Source organism: Triturus cristatus, chromosome 10 (assembly GCF_964204655.1).
Source record: "Triturus cristatus chromosome 10, aTriCri1.1, whole genome shotgun sequence".
NCBI lineage: Eukaryota > Metazoa > Chordata > Amphibia > Caudata > Salamandridae > Triturus > Triturus cristatus.
In genome coordinates this window covers 681,549,163-681,568,251 of record NC_140593.1, presented here as the reverse complement: position 1 = coordinate 681,568,251, position 19,089 = coordinate 681,549,163, and the positions used below count along the sequence as shown (strand labels likewise).

The 19,089-nt window shown below is 44.1% G+C and overlaps 1 protein-coding gene across 1 annotated transcript in view; it reads right to left on the bottom strand.

Moving 5' to 3' along the window:
* TMEM114 (transmembrane protein 114) overlaps window positions 1-19,089 on the bottom strand; it is a 797,325-nt gene that overhangs the window by 281,136 nt on the left and 497,100 nt on the right. The gene's annotated exons all lie outside the window — the stretch shown is intronic.

Here is a 19,089-nt window from a genome sequence, read left to right as displayed (position 1 = left end):
TCACTTCTGCAACTTGTTACCAAAGACTGGAGCACGGACACCAAGTGAGTGCAAGAATTTCTTTTACTTTTCCTTCAGCAGCTAATCGCCATATATATATTATCATTCCAAAGATGCGGCACTCGGAAAGGAGATATTTCAAAATGTGTTTATTCACAACATAGCTCAACCAACGCGTTTCATATATATATATATATATATTACCTACTGGCGGTCGCCAGTAGGTAGTTATAGTTGGAACCTAGATTCCATAGAAAAAGTGTTTTTTTGATTTGCCAATAACTTTGGTGCCGTTTGACAAATCTTTACGAAATGATCAAAATGAATCGTTTACTCAGGTCAACTCCTGTCTTGAAAGTTTCAGGGTGATTTGTTAAGGGGGGGCCGAGAAAAAAGGGGGGGTCCCAAAACGTGTTTTCTCCATGTTACTTTCCATAGGAAACTTTTAACACGGCTACAACCTGAACTGCTGAGCCGAATTACACCAAATTTGGCAGAGAGATAGCTCTTGGTCCAGAAAGAACGCTTTTTTAAAATTGTGTAATTCCGTTCAGTTGTGTTTGAGCTATTTAAAGATTTACAGATATCGATATTTGAGCATTGTGAGATCTGATTGGCTGTACCCCCCGAGCATGAGCTTGCCTCTAATTGCCTGCCAACACTTCAAATCAGGAAGTATTGGCAGCCATCTTGTGCCTCGGACCAAGGGAGAGGGAAAATGGTAAGAGAAACATTTAAAAACTTAAAAAGGGGACAGGGTAGAAACACCCTGACCCCCAGGCCTGCTCAGGGGGTCCCACAGGCACCCCAGGACTACAAAAATGAATAAAAAAAAAACATTTCCGACCTAGGCCTAAAAAAAGCATGTTTTTAAATAACATTTTTGACCCTGTTGAAAATTTTTAAAAAACGAAGCGCGGACTTCCGCGCTTCATTTTTTAAAACCCCTGGGTGGGCCAGGTGGGGCCATTGGGGCTCCCCCCACTGTCCCCAACGGTAAGGCCAGGCCCCGGGAGATGGGGTCCTTGGAGCCAGAAGTGGCCTGGTTGGGGGGCTATGTGGCCCCCATCCCCTACAATAAAAATAATGTATTTATTTTTTAAACGGAAAGGCCGGCCCCGGGGGATGGGGTCCCTGTGGCCGAAATTGGCCTTGGGAGTGGGACCAAGCGGCCCCCTTCGCGTTAAAAAAAATTAATTATTAAAAGGGTCAGGCCCTGGGGAAGGACCCTAAAAATGTAAAAGAAGGGGGCCACACAGCCCCCTGGCGCACTGTAAGCTGGAGAATTAATTCCCCTTAAATACTGAGGGTCCCTGGGGGACAACTAGACCACCATGTACCTCCAGTAAGCACCACAGAGCTGGAATGCAGAGAGGTGGCCTGAGGCCACGCCCTTTTTTACACCACTCTGCAAATGCACCTCGTGACGCACTGCTGGTGGGGCAATGAGGTCCTCTTGTGTCCTGAGGACCTCAGGACACAAGTGGACTTCATCCTCCGAGCAGCATAGCATTTAAAAAACCTTAGAAATTCACTGAAAAAAACATAGGTTTCAGGGACGTTATAGTTAGAAATTAGCATTTAAAAAGCCTTAGAAATTCACTGAAAGAATACCAGGAACGATATAGTTAGTTGGACATTTCACTTGTACAAAACCAGAGAAATTCGGCTGTTATAGTTAGTAGAGCTAACTATAACTCGAGCCCCTGTAATGCACTGCTTTTGACGTCACATATTACATCACTCATGACATGCTAAGTGACATCACTGATGACATCTCAAATGACATCATTGGTGCCATCACTGATGACATCATCCACATGATCATCTGATGCACCTCCTCACACACTAATAAAACCTTTCATACACCCACTCTAAAATACGGACTACCTATATCGAAACCATAAACACACCAATAGCAGTTAGTACATACCTGCTCAGTGATTCGTACATCTACACACACATCCACCCACTAACCCATACAGTCACTCATACACGCAGTTTATTCATCAATACAGCCACTGATATATCCACTCATACACCCATATAAACACTCACACACTGCCACTCAGTCAAAGAGTTACTCAAAAACCTAGTCAGTCACCCAAAGAATTAATTACACTGCCATTTACTCACCTATACAGTTATACACACACCACGTCACTTATTCATACAGATACGTACTGTCTTCAACAATTACTGACATAAGCACACACTTATCCATGCAAACACTATCACAATCACTCACTGTCATATATACTCACTTACATACTCCAACTCTCACAAATACTGCCTTTCACATATGTAGTTACTTACACATATACCACTAACATACATATCCATTCACTCACCAATGCACTGCTGATGACGTCACATATTACATCATTCACGACATGGTCAGTGACATCACTGATGACATCACTGATGACATCTCAAATGACATCACTCATGACATCATCCAGTGACTGTGTGTTTCTGTAAAGTTGAAATATGTTTTATATATATATATATATATATATATATATATATATATATATATATATGCCATGGTGTACTGAAGAATGAGTGGGTGTATAACTATCTGAATGGATGATTTAGTAGGTGTGTGACTGATTGTATAAGTGACTGATTAAGCATATCTTACTGAATGCATGGGTTAGTGAGTAAACTGTGTAAATGTCTGTATCAGTCTGTCAGTTGGTGTATTAGTGGCTGCATGGGTTGGTGAGTAGCTACATAACTGTCTATATGGGTTATTGATTGGTTGTCTGAGTATCTGTATTGGTGCCTCAGTGTCTGTGTGAGTAGGTGGGGGGTGGGTGACTGTGCATAGATGTGTGAGTGGGTGATTCACTGGGTGTATGGGTTGAAGAGTGCATCTGTGAAGAGCTGTATGTGTGGGTGAGGATGCATATGGGTGTGTTGGTGAGTGAATGGATGTCTCAGCGGTATATGTGTGAGTAACTACATATGTGAAAGGCAGTATATGTGAGTGTTGAAGTATATAAATGACTATACGTGAGCGTGAGTGATTGTGAGAGTGGCTATTTGGATGAGTGTGTGCTTGTATCAGTGACTGTATAAGATAGTAAGTATGTGTTAGTATTTGTATAAATAGGTGAGGTGGTCTGTGTATAACTGTATAGGTGAGTCAATGGGTGTGATTGATTCTTTGCATGACTGAGTAGGTGTGTGAGTAAGTCTATGGATGAGTGGCGGTGTGTGAGATTGTGTATGAGTGCATATGATAGTGCTATATTGATGAGTGACTGCATGTATGAGTGAATGAGTGGATGTGAGTGTGTAGACCTAGGAATCACTGAGCGGGTATGTGCTAACTGCTATTGGTGTGTCTAGGGTTTCGATATTGGTAGTCTGTATTTTAGAGTGGGTGTATAAAAGGTTATATTAGGGTGTGAGGAGGTGCATCAGATTATCACTTGGATGATGTCATCAGAGATGTCATTTGAGATGTCATGAATGATGTCATCAGTGATGTCACTGACCTTGTCATGAATGATGTAATATGTGACGTCATCAGCAGTGCATTGCGGGGGCGCGAGTTATAGTTATCGCTGCTAACTATAACAGTCTAATTTCTCTGGTTTTGTACGAGTGAAGTGTCCAACTAACTATAATGTCCTTGAAACCTGTGTTTTTTCCAGTGAATTTTTAAGGTTTTTTAAATGTTAATTTCTAACTATAACGTCCCTGAAACCTATGTTTTTTTCAGTGAATTTCAAAGGTTTTTCAAATGATAATTTCTAACTATAACGTCCCTGAAACCTATGGTTTTTTTCAGTGAGTTTCAAAGGTTTTTTAAATGCTAATTTCTTAATGTTATGTTATGTTATGTTACTGTGTTTTATAGTGCACACAGCTACTCCAAGGAGTGTCCCGGCGCAGGCTAAGAGTACAGCAAACAATACACAGATTAGAACAGATGAGTTTTGAGGTGTTTCCTAAACACATGATCGTCCTGAATTGCACGCAAAGATAACGGCAGTGCATTCCACAACCTAGAGGCTTTAAAAGCCAGAGATCGACCTCCCATGCGTTGAAGATGGAAACCGGGGGTGGAGGCAAGCAGTTGTGAAGAAGATCTCAGAAGCCTGGTCGGTTGGTAGAAAGAAAAGCGCTTTTTGAGATAGGAAGGGCCTCTATCATGGAGGGCGTGATGAGCAAGGACCAAGGCCTTGAATTCAACGTGTTTTCTGACAGGGAGCCAGTGTAGCAAACGAAGCGAAGATAAAATACAATTTCTGATGGGGAGGTTAACATAGAAGTCACGTTTGCAGAGTGGTGGAGAAAGGTGAGCGTGGCCTCCGAACACCTTTTAGCAATCCCACTGTGTGAGATTTCCTGGAGGCAACAGGAGGGGTAGTTAGCCCCCAAACGTCAACCTTGGGGGCCAACTACCCCTCCCATTACCTCCACTAATTCCCACACAGAAGGATTGCTAACTTCTCATACTAGGCCATGACCCCTTTCTCCACCACTCAGCAAATGCACCCCCTGGCACGTTCTAAGTTGGGGGATTAATTCCCCTTGAATACTGAGGGTCCCTGGGGGCCAACTTGCCCTCCAGGTACCTCCAGTAAGTGCCACAGAGCTGGATTGCTGAGAGGAGGACAAAAGCCACGCCCCCTTCTCCACCACTCTGCAAACACACCCCCTGGCACGTTCTAAGTTGGAGATTAAGTCCCCATGAATCCTGAGGGTCCCTAGGGGCTAACTAGACCACCAGGTACCTCCAGTATGCCCCACAGAGCTGTGTTGCAGAGAGGTGGTCCAAGGCCACGCCCCTTTTTACACCACTCTGCAAACGCAGCTTCATTAATTCCCCAACCAACAACATGCCAGGCGGCGTGTTTGCAGTGTGGTGGGAAAAGAGGGCATGGCCTCCGGCGAGATGCTGGCTTCTTTAAAAATATTATTTTTTACAAGGGGGGCTGGGTGGCCCCCCTTCTTTTGTATGACTTGGGCCCTGGGGACCCGATCCCCCAGGGTCTGACCCTTTATTTTTTTAAATCATGAGGGGGATCCCAACCCCCCTGGCATGACCAGTCATTTTTTGTTTTTTTTATCTTTATTTATTTGCGGCCTCCCTCCTCAGGCCAATTATTGCCCCGGGAACCCCATCCCCCGGGTACGGCCTTTACTTTTTAATTGTTTTTTTTAAAAAAAATCACAGGGGAGGGGGGCCGCGTGGCCCCCTCCCAGGCTTCTTCTGGCCCCGGGGTCCCCATCCCCTGGGGCCTGGCCACTACATTGAGGACCGTGTGGGAGCCCTAATGCCCCCATGGTCCCGCCGGCTTCCTGCCTCCTGCGGGAGCCAGCATTGCTTTTGAGCAAGGGGAGGTGCTGACATGCAGCTCCACTTGCTCAAAAGCAATTGTGCTTTGCTTCAGTGAAGCGAAAGCAGGTTTCCACGCTCTTGCTTTAAGGAAGCAAACAGCAGTGTCCCGGGGTGGGCACCCTGGGACACTGCAGGAGCTGGCCTTGGGGGGTGGCGGTCCCCAGGGCCATCGAGGGCTCCTGGAGGGAGGCCTTGTGCCCCCCTCCCAATGTTTTAGGCCCCAGGGACACCCGCATTTCATTACAAAGTGCCCCAGGGAGTTGGTGGTCAGCGGGGGAGTGTGGGGGGGCTGAAGTCCCACATACTAATTATTGATATCAGCCCCAGGGAGGTGGCAGTCCCCAGGGCTTGGGGGCCCTCAAGGCCCTCTGCCCTTATTTAATTTAGCCCCATGGAGGTGGCAGTCCCTGGGGCAGTTTGGGGGGTTGGGACCCCCACATCTTTGTTTTCAAAGCCCCTGGGCTGTGGGGGGGCCACGTGCACCTGCATTTAATTACTATAGCCCCGGGGAGGTGGCAGTCCCCGGGGCTGCGGTGGCCCCTGCGGGCCGCTGCAATTAAAACCACATTGCCCCCGGGACCTGGCTCACCCGGGGACCTCATGAAATTAAATGTTCAGTAGGATTCGTGACCACAATGCTAATTCCGCTGAAATTATATATAAAAAATGCTTTTTTGGGCCCTGGGGGTCCTTGTGGGACCCCTGTGTAGGCCTAGGGGTCAGGGTGATTCTACCCTGCCCCTTTTCTTGTTTTTTATCTTTGTTTTACTGTATAACCAAGTCACAAGATGGTTGCCAACAGTTCCTGATTTGGAGTGTTGGCAGCCAATCAGAGTGAAGCTCGTGCCCGGGAGGGTTCGCAAACCCACCATGGCCACAGATATTGAAACGTTTTCTTTTTCTAATTTCTCAGGAACTACTGAACAGATTTACACCATTTAAAAAAAGGTCTCTTTCTGAACCAAGGGCTACCTTTTTGTCAAATTTGGTGTAATTCCGTTCAGCAGTTCGAGGTGTAGCTTTGTCTAGAGTTTCCTATGGAAATTAACATGGGGAAAATGCGTTTTGGGACCCTCCTTTTCTCTCGGCCCCGCTTGACGAATCACCCCGAAGCTTTTAAGACAGGAGCTGACTGGAGTGCCCCACTAGTTTTGAACATTTTGTGAAGATTCGACAACCGGCGCGAAAGTTATTGGCAAAAGAAAAAACGTTTTTTGAGTAGATACGAGGTCCTAACTATAACTACCCACTGGTGACCGTCAGTAGGTTTTTAATATATATATATATAAATATATATATATATATATATATATATATATATATATATATATATATTCACTGGAAAAAGCAAAGGTTACAGGGACGTTATAGTTAGTCTGACATTTCCCTTTTACAAAACCAGTGAAATTCAAGCTAACTATAACTCGCACTCCTATAATGCACTGCTTATGACCTCACATATTATATCACTCATTACATGGCCATTGGCATCACTGATGACATCTAAAATGCCACCACTGATGATATCATCCAGTGACTGGGAGTGTTTTTAAAATGTTTATGAATGTTATACCAAGGTGTATTGTGGAATCAGGGGATGTATTAGTGCCTGTATGGATGATTCAGTGGGTGTGTGACTGACTGTAAAAGTGAGTGATTAGGTGTCTGACTGAATGTATGGGTGAGTAACTAGGTTTTGAGAATGTCTGTATGAGCCTGTCAGTTGGTGTGTAAGTGGCTGTATGGGTTGGTGAGTGGGTACGTGAGTGGCTGTATGGGTGATTGATTGGTTGTCTGAGTACCTGTATGGATGCATGATGTCTGTGTGGGTGGGTTACAGGGTATGTGACTGCCTGCATGGATGACTGAGTGGGGGAGTCAGTAGCTGTATGGGTTAGTGAGTGTGTAAGTGAGGGCCTCTATAGGTGACTGAGTGTGTATATGACTGTGACAGCAAGTGAAGCGGTCTATCAGTGGTATACCGGTGAGTAACTAGATATGTGAAAGGCAGTATAGGTGAGTGTTGGAGTTTATGAGTGACTCTATGTGTGAGTGACTGATTGTGAAAATGATAGTGACTGTATGTTTGAGTGTGTGCTCATGTCAGTGACTGTATAGGTGAATGAGTATGTGTTAGTATCTGTATGAATAAGTGAGTGGGTGTGTGTATAACTGTAAAGGTGAGTAAATGGCTGTGTGATTGACTTTATAGGTGTGTGTGGGTAGGTGTATGAGTAGCTCTATGAGTGACTGACAGTGTATGAGTGGCTGTATGGGTGTATTAGTGGATATATCAGTGGCTGCATTAGTCTGTGAGTTGGTTTATGAGTGGCTGTATGGGTGACCAAGTGGATGTCTGTGTAGACCTATGAATCAGTGAATGGGTGTGTAAGTACTGGATATGGGTGTGGTTTTAAGAATTGTAGTGTGGAAGTTGGAGTGGATATATGCAAGTTTAAATGGGGGTGTGAGTGGGTGCATCAGAGATTCTGTGGATGATGTAATCAGTGATGTCATTAGTGGTGTCACTGAACATGTCATGTGTGATGTAATATGTGAGGTCTTAAGCAGTGTATTGCGGGGGTGCGAGTTATAATAAGCTCAGCTAACTATAACTGCTGAATTTCACTGTTTTTTTACAAATGAAATGTCAGCCTAACAATAACGTCCCTGTAACCTTTGGTTTTCCAGTAAATTACTAAGGTTTTTTTAAATTCTATTTCCTAACTATAATGTCCTTGTAACCTTTGGTTGTTTTGAGTGAATTTCAAAGGTTTTTCAAATACTTATTCCTAACTATAACATCCTTGTAACCTTTGTTTTTCTCAGTGAATTTCTAAGGTTTTTAATCTAGTAGTTGTATTTGCAGAGCGGTGGAGAAAGGGGGCAGGGGCTCTGACAAGCATTCAGGAATTCAGCTGTGTAGGACTTATAGGAGGTACCAGGAGGGCTTCTTGGCTCCCAAGGTCCCTCAGGAGTAAAGTGGACATCATCCCCCAACCTGTAGTGCACCAGGAGCAGCGTTTGCAGTGTCGTGAAGACAGGGGATATGGCCTCTCAAGACTTCTTAGGAATCCAGCTGTGTGGGACTTGCTGGAGGTAACAGGCAGGATAGTTGGCCCCCAAGGATGTCCTTGGGGGCCAACCACTCCTCCTGTTACCTCCAGTAAGTCCCACACAGCAGGATTTCCAAGACATGGTAAGAGGCCACTAGTAGGGGGAGAGCGTTTCCTTGGCTATTGAGGTTCCTTGGGGGCCAACTACCCTTCCTGTTACCTCCAGCCAGTCCCACACAGGATTGCTGAGAGGCTTTTGGTGGCCACGCCTCCTATCACTGCCACTCTGCAAACACACCTCCTGGTGCACTACTAGTTGGGGCATGAAGTCCCCCTGGCTCTTGAGGGTCTTTGGGGTCCAACTAGTCCTCCTGTTACCTCCAGTAGGACCTACTCTGCTTGGCCCCCCTCTCAGGCAGAATTTGTCCCCTGTGACTCCATACCCCAGGGCCGGACCATAATATATTTTTTTAACAGGGACGGGGGCCCATGTGGCTCCTTCGCTGGGCAAATTTCAAACGAGCCGCACCTGCTGGTGCCAGACCACTTTGTTTGGGACCACTGGGGGAGTCTCAAGGCCCATGCTGTCCCTGCCGGATACCCCCCTCCTATGAGACCTGGCATTGCTTTGAGACCTAGGAAGCTGCTAACGCAGCTCCCTGGATCCCAATGCAAAGTATCTGTTTCCCTGCTCGCTACAGACTTACCTCTTCTTTCAGGAAGCAAGAGCATTTTTGCTCTCGCTTGCTGAAAGCAGAGCTGGTTTGCTATGGCGAGAGCGGTGCTCCTGCCAAGCCATAGCAATGTTCTGGGGGTGGGCACCCCTGGACATTACTGGAGCCGGCCCAGGGGGTCATCATCCTCAGGGCCATCTAGGGCCCCATGAGGGGAGCTGTGCGCCCACTCCTTTGTGAAGCAAGCCCTGGAAAGGTTGTGGTCCCTGGTGGTCCACAACGGACCCCCTTAATTGTTGTATGTGTGCCCCAGGGAGGTGGCGGTCGCCAGGACTGTGTGGGCCTACCCTCCAAGCATTCTTACTTATGTTATCCCCAGGGAGGTGGTGGTTCCATGGGCTACAGGGGAGGCATAGAGCCAACCCCACATTGTTTCAAAACAAATATTCAATGGATGTGCCCCAGGGAGTTGAATGTCACTGGGGCTACATGGGGCGCATAGGGCCTCCCCTGCATGTTTGTTTTTCAATTATTCAATGGACGAGGCCTGGGAAGGTGGCAGTCCCAGGGGCAGTGGGGCAGCCATTAGGTTTCCCGCATATATTAATGTTACTGCTCCAGGGAGGTGGCGGTCCCTGGGGGCTTTAATAAGCCCTAGGAGGGGGGCCAGTACACCTCCCTCCTATATTTATTATATGGCTGTGGGACCTGGCCCACTTGGGGGTAATTCAAAAGCAAGTGCGGAAGTCCACACTCGCTTTTCTCCCCAAAAATTACAGTGAATTAAAAAATATTGCGATTTCACAGCATTTAAAATAAACAGGCTCTTATGCCATGGCAGGGACCATGGTTTGGGTGTCAGGGTATTCCTGCCCTGCCCCTTTTCTATATTTTAACTTTTTCTTTTGGGACTCATTGAAGCCGAGTCCTAAGATGGCTGCCAACAATTTCTGGTTGAAGTGTTGGCAGCCAATCAGAGCAGTGCATTTCCCTGCATGAGCTCGTCTTTTTTCGCAAAGGCTTCACGACCAAAGATATATTTATCTTTTTCTTTTTAAATTTCTCAACAACTACTGAATGGATTTACACCAAATAATCATAAGACACTTCCTTGAACCAACCTCTACTTCTCTGTCAAATTTGGTGTAAGTCCGTTCAGTGGTTCGGGCTGTAGCTGCAGCCAAAGGTTCCTATGGGAATTAACATTACAAATGCACCCTAACTTCATGCCCCAATTTCTATGTCCCCACTGCATGGATCACTCCCAAACTTTCCATGACACACAGAACCTACCTTGGCACTATCTTGGGAAAGTTTGATAGAGATTGGTTAAACAATGCCATAGTGATAGCCAAGTCAAAAAATGCTTTCCCTATGGAAACTAGGCTCTAACTATAACTACCTACTGGCAACCGCCAGTAGGTAATAGGCTTTCCTGTTTAGGTTTAAAACTATAATAACTGATAAAACCCCACTGAAAGGGAAATAGCCCTCACGAGTATAAACACTGAAAACATACCTGCACAACGACAAACTAACAGCCATTAAAAGAAAGTAAAAGTAGAGTGAAATAGTCATTTTCATGTGTTCCCAAAGAGGCCAATACAATGTAACTTGATTATACAAGGTAGCAGCAAGAAAGACTGGGCTAACATTATTTTGCTTGAATTTTGTTGTTAGGGATGTCACTAAAATATTGTTTCTTCTTCTTTTTGCTTTTTTCAGTTTTGTGATTTCTGGTCTAAAGATGCAGGGTTAGACACATGTTTTAGGTCTTGTTTAATTATTTTATAAACTGTAGAGAACCAGGAAATAAAAAAATCATATTTGATATTTTGTCTACTTTTGGTTCTTTAACCCCTTCAGCGCGGCACGGATTTCCGCGCCACGCTGAAGGTTCCGTGCGCGGGCGGGGCCATGACGGAACGGTTCCGTCATGCGCACAGCGCAACCGACGTGCATGACGAAACCGTTCCGTCATGCGCGTCGAACGGGTTAACTGATATGCTTACAAAAGACAACAACGTAAACAAACAGGACAAAGATCAGACATGGATGCCACATCTTCCGATGACTCTTCCATCAGGGATAAGACACCTAGAATCCCCCAAACTTCAGAGTCAAATTCAAGATCAGCAGAAACAGGAGACTTGCAACAAGCAGCCAGTGAAGCTCCAACAACTAGCGAATTGAGACAACCACATTTTTTAGGGGCAAGCACAAGGCCACCCGGAGATCCAGGAGGAAAAATACCAACAAAATCAGTGGCGAAGAGCACACGCAGCCAGAAAATCTCGTGATTAACATTTCATCTTACCACCTTACAAAGTTTGAAACTTTGACACTTCAGAAAGGAACTTCCTTTGTTCCCACCTATCACTCTAACCAACTTGAGACTGAAATCAGTTTCTTTAAATTGATGCGCCTACTGAGACTAAAACATTACTTTCGTAACATCCTTTACACTCCAGATGTGCCACGAAATAATACCTTACTGGGGCTCCGCAACAAGAGCACCTATACAGCACCTTTAAGTCACAAAGTACTAGACGCCTTCGAGACCATTGTCAATAAAGATCTCAAAAAAATTGGTTACCATAATAAAAATAAGCTCAATAACATAACTCAAAAAGAACAACACACTTTGAAAGAACTAGCCAACAAACAAGAAATTACCATACGTCAAGCTGACAAAGGAGGAGCATTGGTGATTATGGATTCGACCTTTTATGTTGAAAATGTGAATGAACACGTTAAAGATTCACAGACATATATGCCAATACCTCTCGATCCTACCAACGAATTCCTTGATGTGCTTAAGGTCATTTTCAACACTGATTTAGAACAAGGAACTATCAGTGATGAGGACAAAAAATACTTGGTTATAGACAATCCATCAATACCCTATATCTACATGCTTCCCAAAATTCACAAAAATGCCATAAAACCACCATTCAGACCCATTGTTTCCACCGTCAACTCGTTACATGAACCCGTTGGGAAATATTTGGACAAGCATCTACAGGCGTCAGTTCAGTCTATGACAACATACATAAAGGACACTACCGATTTTCTCAACATTCTAGAATCTATTCGTGACTTGATAACAGCTGATACCATCCTATGTACCATTGATGTGAAATCACTCTACACCTCAATACCGCATGACAAAGGCATTAAAGCCATTGAATCATTCCTAACTAACACAGACAAACCAGATAACCTTAAAGTGTTCCTCATGGAACTCATCCACTTTACCCTCTACCACAGTTATTTCGAATGGTCAGGAACTTTTTACATCCAATGCTCTGGCACTTCCATGGGCAATTGTGCTGCTCCAACATATGCGAACCTCTACATGCATCGATTTGAACTGGAGAACATTCTATCTAAACAGGAGTGGATCGAACACCTTATCCTTTACAAAAGGTACATTGATGACATTTTCATTTTATGGAATGGCTCAATTAAACATCTCGTATCATTAATTGAATCTCTCAATACAGTCGATCAATGCATTCAATTTACCCATTCCATAAACAAGGAGTCAATAATATTTCTGGATACTCGCATCATAATCAACCAAGGAAACCTCACCACACAAGTATACACCAAACCTACTGATCGTAACAATCTACTCCATTTTCACAGTTTCCATCAACCATCACTTAAGAATCATCTGCCTTACTCCCAACTCTTGAGACTAAAAAGGATTTCAAACACCAACGACTTATACGAATCCAGCAAGTCAACCTGCATCTCAAAGTTCAAACAACGGAAGTATCCCACTGATGTTCTCGACAACGCTATCCTCAAGACAGAAAAATCCACTCGACAGATGTTACTTCGACCTAGACCGCCAAAAGCATCAGACCAGAGAATGACATTTGTGTCCAAATTTTCTACTCAAAGCTTTAACATCAAGAAAACCATTATTAGATACTGGCCAATGCTAAGCACCGAAGTGGATTTTAACAACATCTTTGAAATACCTCCAAGAATCGCGAATCAATGATCACGCAATTTCACACAACTTCTATCTAAACCTAAAGATTCCAGCACAAGTACCTTTAAAGGGACCTTACCTTGCCTTAACTGCGGCAATTGTAACTCTATTATCAAGGGTACCATGATACAACATCCACTACATGGTTACCCGATCAAACTCAAGGTTACAGCCACATGTAACAGTCAGAATGTCATTTACATGTTGAAATGCCCATGTGGCCTTGTCTATGTGGGTAAGACAGAGAGAAAGATTCGTATAAGAATCAACGAACACAAAAGCAACATACGAACTCCACAGGCTAAATCTCCAATTGCCACTCACTTTCATCACCATCAACATAACATTTGCCAACTGCGATTTCTCATCCTTGAACAGATCCCACATTTAAGGGGACGAGACAACAACAAATATTTGTTGCAAAGAGAAATCTTTTGGATACATAAACGAAATTCCTCGCCTCCAAGAGGTCTGAATGAACGTTACGACCTGGGCTGCTTTTTGTAATTAATGTCTCCTTTCATGAATGGTTTCTATGAATTGCTAATTGTCCACTTTTGGACACCGTATGACCTTGTGCTACTGCGAATAACATTGTTTGATTCTTTCCCATTGAACGTGATTTTTACTTTTGTATTTCACCGAGTGTTATTTACATTTTGACTCTTGATTCGTCATGCATCATTCTAGGTTTTATTTTCGTTTTACTCACTTTCCATGATATGTACCACGACACATTGTTTATTATATTGACTGTTCTGTTTGACTCTCGAAAGTCTTTTCATGTCTTTACATGCCTTCAATGCACATCCACGTATTTCTTCACTTTTACCTCGCATTATTCACCCTTTCATCAGAACACTTCTACCATATTTCGTGAACACACATGAGTCTTTTTTCCGTTTGACACTACGTTTGGTATCGGAACTACGAGTCTTTTTTTCACGTAGTTCTTGACTATCCACGCTTTTATAGACCCACGTGTTGCACTATCACATGATCGCTACCCGCTGAACTTTACACTCACCGGAACGTACAGAAGCGTTTTTCTCGCTACATGGAGATCTTGTAACTGCCACTACCAACCGTAAGTTTATTTTTACCATCGGTAACTTTATGAACCACTGCAGTTTCCTTTGTCTCTTTGATTTTCACAGCCATATTTACTTTCTTCACCCCACCTGTTTCTGCACGTGTTTGTAAAAAATAAACTGACACCATTGTTAGATTTTAACACACGTTAAGTTTCCCGTTTTCACACGAATTTACTGTGTGTTGAATCGATTATCATTATTAATAACTCAATGCTCTCAGTCACTTACCATCGTGTTATTTTTTCGCGAACACCCGGGTAACTTACTAACCTGCTCTCGATTCACTATTATTCACCGCGAGCGTATTGTCCACGTTTCCGTCAGGTACCTTTCCGCAACAGCTCATTTCACTAGTTTTTTCACTTGGGAAACTTTCGAGCACCTTTCTCTACCTGTTTATTCTCAAGCTTATCATCGAATACTAAAACTGACTTCTGGTCTTATCCTTTTATAGTTTTTACCCCCTGAAGAAGGGCTAAGATAGCCTGAAATGCATTGGGCACTTGGATAAATGGTTGAGTGAACAAGAATGAATATAATTCTACAGCATTATTTGAGGAAAGGGTTCAATAAATTAAATTGACCTTGGAACAAGTTTCTGTCCAATTTGTTCTACCAACTAAGAGAACTTGTTTCTCACATGGAGTGCAATACGAGTGACACCTTGCTATCCAGGAGCGTGCTGACTTTCCATAGCAGGATCACCATACCACTGAAGCCTGATGTGTATTGTGTAAACATAGATTATGGCCACTTTATATTTGCCCCTCCCCAGACTGCAGTTTTGGGGGTCTATCACATGCATTTCCTGGAGAAAGATTATTTCTGATTACCTAGTGAGTGCCTTGAAAACCAAACCCCTCTGAAACCTGTTTCCCGGGCCATTACCGCTCCATGTCAACAGTGTCAAATCTTGCCGCTGTACCATTGTTTCTGTAGACTAAAGCAGCCTTCCGGCCCCAACCCCGATGGGGTGTGCACCTGTCTGCTCATATGTAATAGGCCTGATGTCTCTGTGTGTCAATAAGTTCCCCTGCAACTATCCCCACCCTACCTTACAGTGCTCTGATCCTTGAACTTACACCCCCCCAATTCACAATATGTACTTTCCAAGAACAAATATAACATCTAACTTTTGTGTGCCTTGTGCAGAGGAGTGCAGCTACCCGGCACTATTACCAACTGTATAGTATATCTCTGTGACCCTCTTGACACAGTTCCCCAATACCGTGCATTCTGCGCAGAGCACCAAAACATGGTTCCATTGACCACGATCCCCAGATGGGCAGCACATGTTACTACCTTACAGAAGGCAGCTCGACTGTACCACATGTTCGATGTACTATAACTCAAACAAAGTGCTGTCATCGGTTATCCACTGGTAGATGCTTCTCCTCACCATCCAGCCCCATTTCTGTACCCTCCGAGCCACTGCTTTCATTGTCTGATGTCAATGACCGCCATTTGTTGTTGTTGAGGACATTGTTGCACTGTTTGACCTCCAGCATTGTTTTTGCCTGTTCTTCATGCATTTGCGTCTTGGTTGGTGATGATCTATTGGCCCACTTATTCTCTGTGGAACCCCTAGATAGATAAATGGATAGATAGATAGATAGATAAATGGATAGATAGATAGATAGATAGATAGATAGATAGATAGATAGATAGATAGATAGATAGATAGATAGATAGATAGATAGATAGATAGATAGATAGATAGATGATAGATAGATAGATAGATAGATAGATAGATAGATAGATAGATAGATAGATAGATAGATAGATAGATAGATAGATAGATAGATCTTGTGAGTGGGCATTGGGATCCGGCCAGAGCTCTTGTTGTTCGAGCCAGTTTCACGCCTCCTGCACTAACAGAAAGAAATAGACCTTCTCTTTAAAGATGATCCTTAATTTAGCAGGGAAGATGAGCCATATTTCAGTTCCAATTGACACAGCACTCTTATAAATGGCACAAATGATTCCTGTTGCTTCTGTACCAGGTTAGTGCAGTCCGGCTATATGTTTACCTCATTCCAACCTATACACCAAGGGCCATGTTTACAGGACAGTCACAGGATATTGCATCAGTTTCTGAAGTTCCTTAGTCACACAATACATGGCTTTGGTGACATCCCTGGTGCATGGGTCCGTCCAAGATCCTGTGGGTCCTTTCCACAGAAAAAAAACATGATGGGAGCCCCTGTACCACTGTATCAGCCAGCCATTCCTCCATGAACAGCTTAACATTGGGCCCCTAGGCTCTCTCTGAAGCCCCTACCAGGCTCACATTGTGCTGCCTCGACCGCCGATCTGCATCTTCCAATCAGTCCATCAAGACCTTCAACTGCTTGGCCATAGTGGAGCATTTCAGTGTCCGGTCTTTCACTGTCAGGTGGACAGTGTGGAGTTGTGATCTTCACTGAGAACTTCCACCTCATTAACCACCACAGCTATTTGTGCTTCCAGTGTTACTTTAGTATCCTTAATGGATGCTAAAATGAATACTGTCTCCGCCGCTAGAAATGTCCCCTCTTCGGTAGACGCTATTGTGTTTCCCGGGACTTCAGCAACCACCACTGTTTCTGATTTCTCCTTGGCAACCCTAGGTTTCCCCATTTCCCCCAGCCACCAGCTCCACCATGTCTCCTGCACCAGGCCTCCTCGCCCTGTTGGGCACTTGGCTGCTTCTCTGCACTCTGGGCGGGTACCAAAGCATGACGGGCTGGCTCTGAACTAAGTCCTCCAGTCAGCCTCACGGCACACCCGGCTCAGATTCTGAATTGACCACCAGGTCACATCTCCAGGCACCTTCTACAAGAGCATCTAGGCTTTTGGGTTCACCAAGGATGTCTGGCGAAGTTGGCAGTTCTGTGTCCTCACCCTACCTTAATTGTCAGGCACTGATGCGGGCAACCAGGGAAAGGGAGGAAAGATGCCTGCCTCGCTTCAAGGCACAACTCACCACTGCCACCACTCTTTATTGTTGTTGCTTCCTGTGGGTTGTCAAAACCACCCATCCTCATATAGGTCTTTCTGTGTCTCCCTCTTCAGTCTGTCGCATTCCTCTGCTCCATTCACTGGTTGGGGGGCACTACTGCTCAAATCATGATGGAGGGGTCAGCGACTGAGAATGCAACCCCCGGCACCACCTTACTCAATCCTCCCTAGTCCCTACTCAGCGTTCCTTCACTGTCTCAGGGGCCACCTCCCTGCAAACTCCATGCCGCACCCAGAGCCTGCCACCATCGGGTGGATGCAGTGGGGCTAGCTCACTCCCAGAGCCCAGAGTCATCCATTCATGTTCCCACCGCTGCTTGATCCTTCGCTGCTCCGTCACCAATCACCTCTCTGCCCTCAGCCTGCTTTCCGTTTTGGATGTGTTGCGGCCACTTCCACATGCACCATCCACCATCTTGTGTTCAAGGCCCTCACCTTCAGGCTGTTTTGAAGGGTAATCATCTCTCTCAGACAGTCCAGCGGGACTCCAGACACTCCTCCACCCTCTCCGAGAGCTTTCGCTACCACATCCAGGGGTCTGACTGGTCAGGCTCAGCACAATAACTGGTTTGGGGTAGATAGTCAGGCCATGGCCCGTTTTTATGGAAGTTTTCATATCACATACAGATATATTTTTGTATTGTCACATTTGTTTAAGGCATTGCACGTAATTCTTTTTGAATTTAAAGATTGTTAATTTTAAAATAAACATGAATGATTTTTTTTGTAACTGTATATATACATATATATCTATCTATCTATATATTTCCTGAAAAAAGCCACAGGTTTCGGGGACGTTATAGTTAGTTGGACATTTGACTCGTACAAAACCAGAGAAATTTGGCCGTAATACTTAGTTGAGCTAACTATAACTCGCGCCCCCGCAAGGCACTGCTGATGATGTCACATATTACATCATTCATGACATGGTCAGTGACATCACTGATGACATCTCAAATGACATTACTGATGACATCATCCAGTGACTGTGTGTTTCTGTAAAGTTTAAATATGTTTTATATATATATACACTGTCACAGTGTTTGCGACAATTGTGCTGCACCCCGTTCTGTTTCAATTGTAGCTTTTGACCTGAGATGTAGCAGCCTTTGTGGACATTTTTAAAGAATTTACAGAGCACAACATAAAAGCAAAACAGCACTACACAGTAAAATAACAGGGTAAAACACAACAAAACAGTTTGAAAATAAAAGACAATACAATAACCATAGTACAGAACAACCATAACAAAATGCAATAATGTAGCACAAAACACAGCAGTACAAAAGTCAGCACAACACATCGTTACCACATCTAAATGCAACATGACAAATATTAACAAATATTTGTGCACAAATTACCACCTCCACAAATCCGTTTCCAAGATACTGCGGTAAAAATTGTTTGCACCAAGTACTGCCCAACCAGCTACCAAAAATGTGGAATAGTACCAGTCAAAAATTGCAAACACTATTACACCTGGTATCAGGTATGATGTTGTTTTCCTGTCTGTGAACTCTATGATATATGATTGCGCCTAGTGAAAGCAAGCAGTTTTTGTACCTAATTTGCTCGTTTTAATACTTTTTACACATTGTTCTACATGGTTAATTACAACTAGCTATATACTGGAAGTTGCTGCTTGCACAAAAAGATGGCACAAGTGCAAACTGCAGTCAATAGGAAGATTGGGCAAGTGCTAAATATTCACCAAAGCTGTTTACAGCATCACATCACTCACTCACAGGTCTAAAAGCCCTTGAAAATGTGTTAAAAAAATAGGCAAGTGACTTCTATGCAGTCCCACATCTACGGGCTTCTAGATCTCTGCCAGGGCATCTACGCAAGACCATTAACAGCTTCTACACCACTTATGAAAAAGAAAAGTGTCATTCATTCT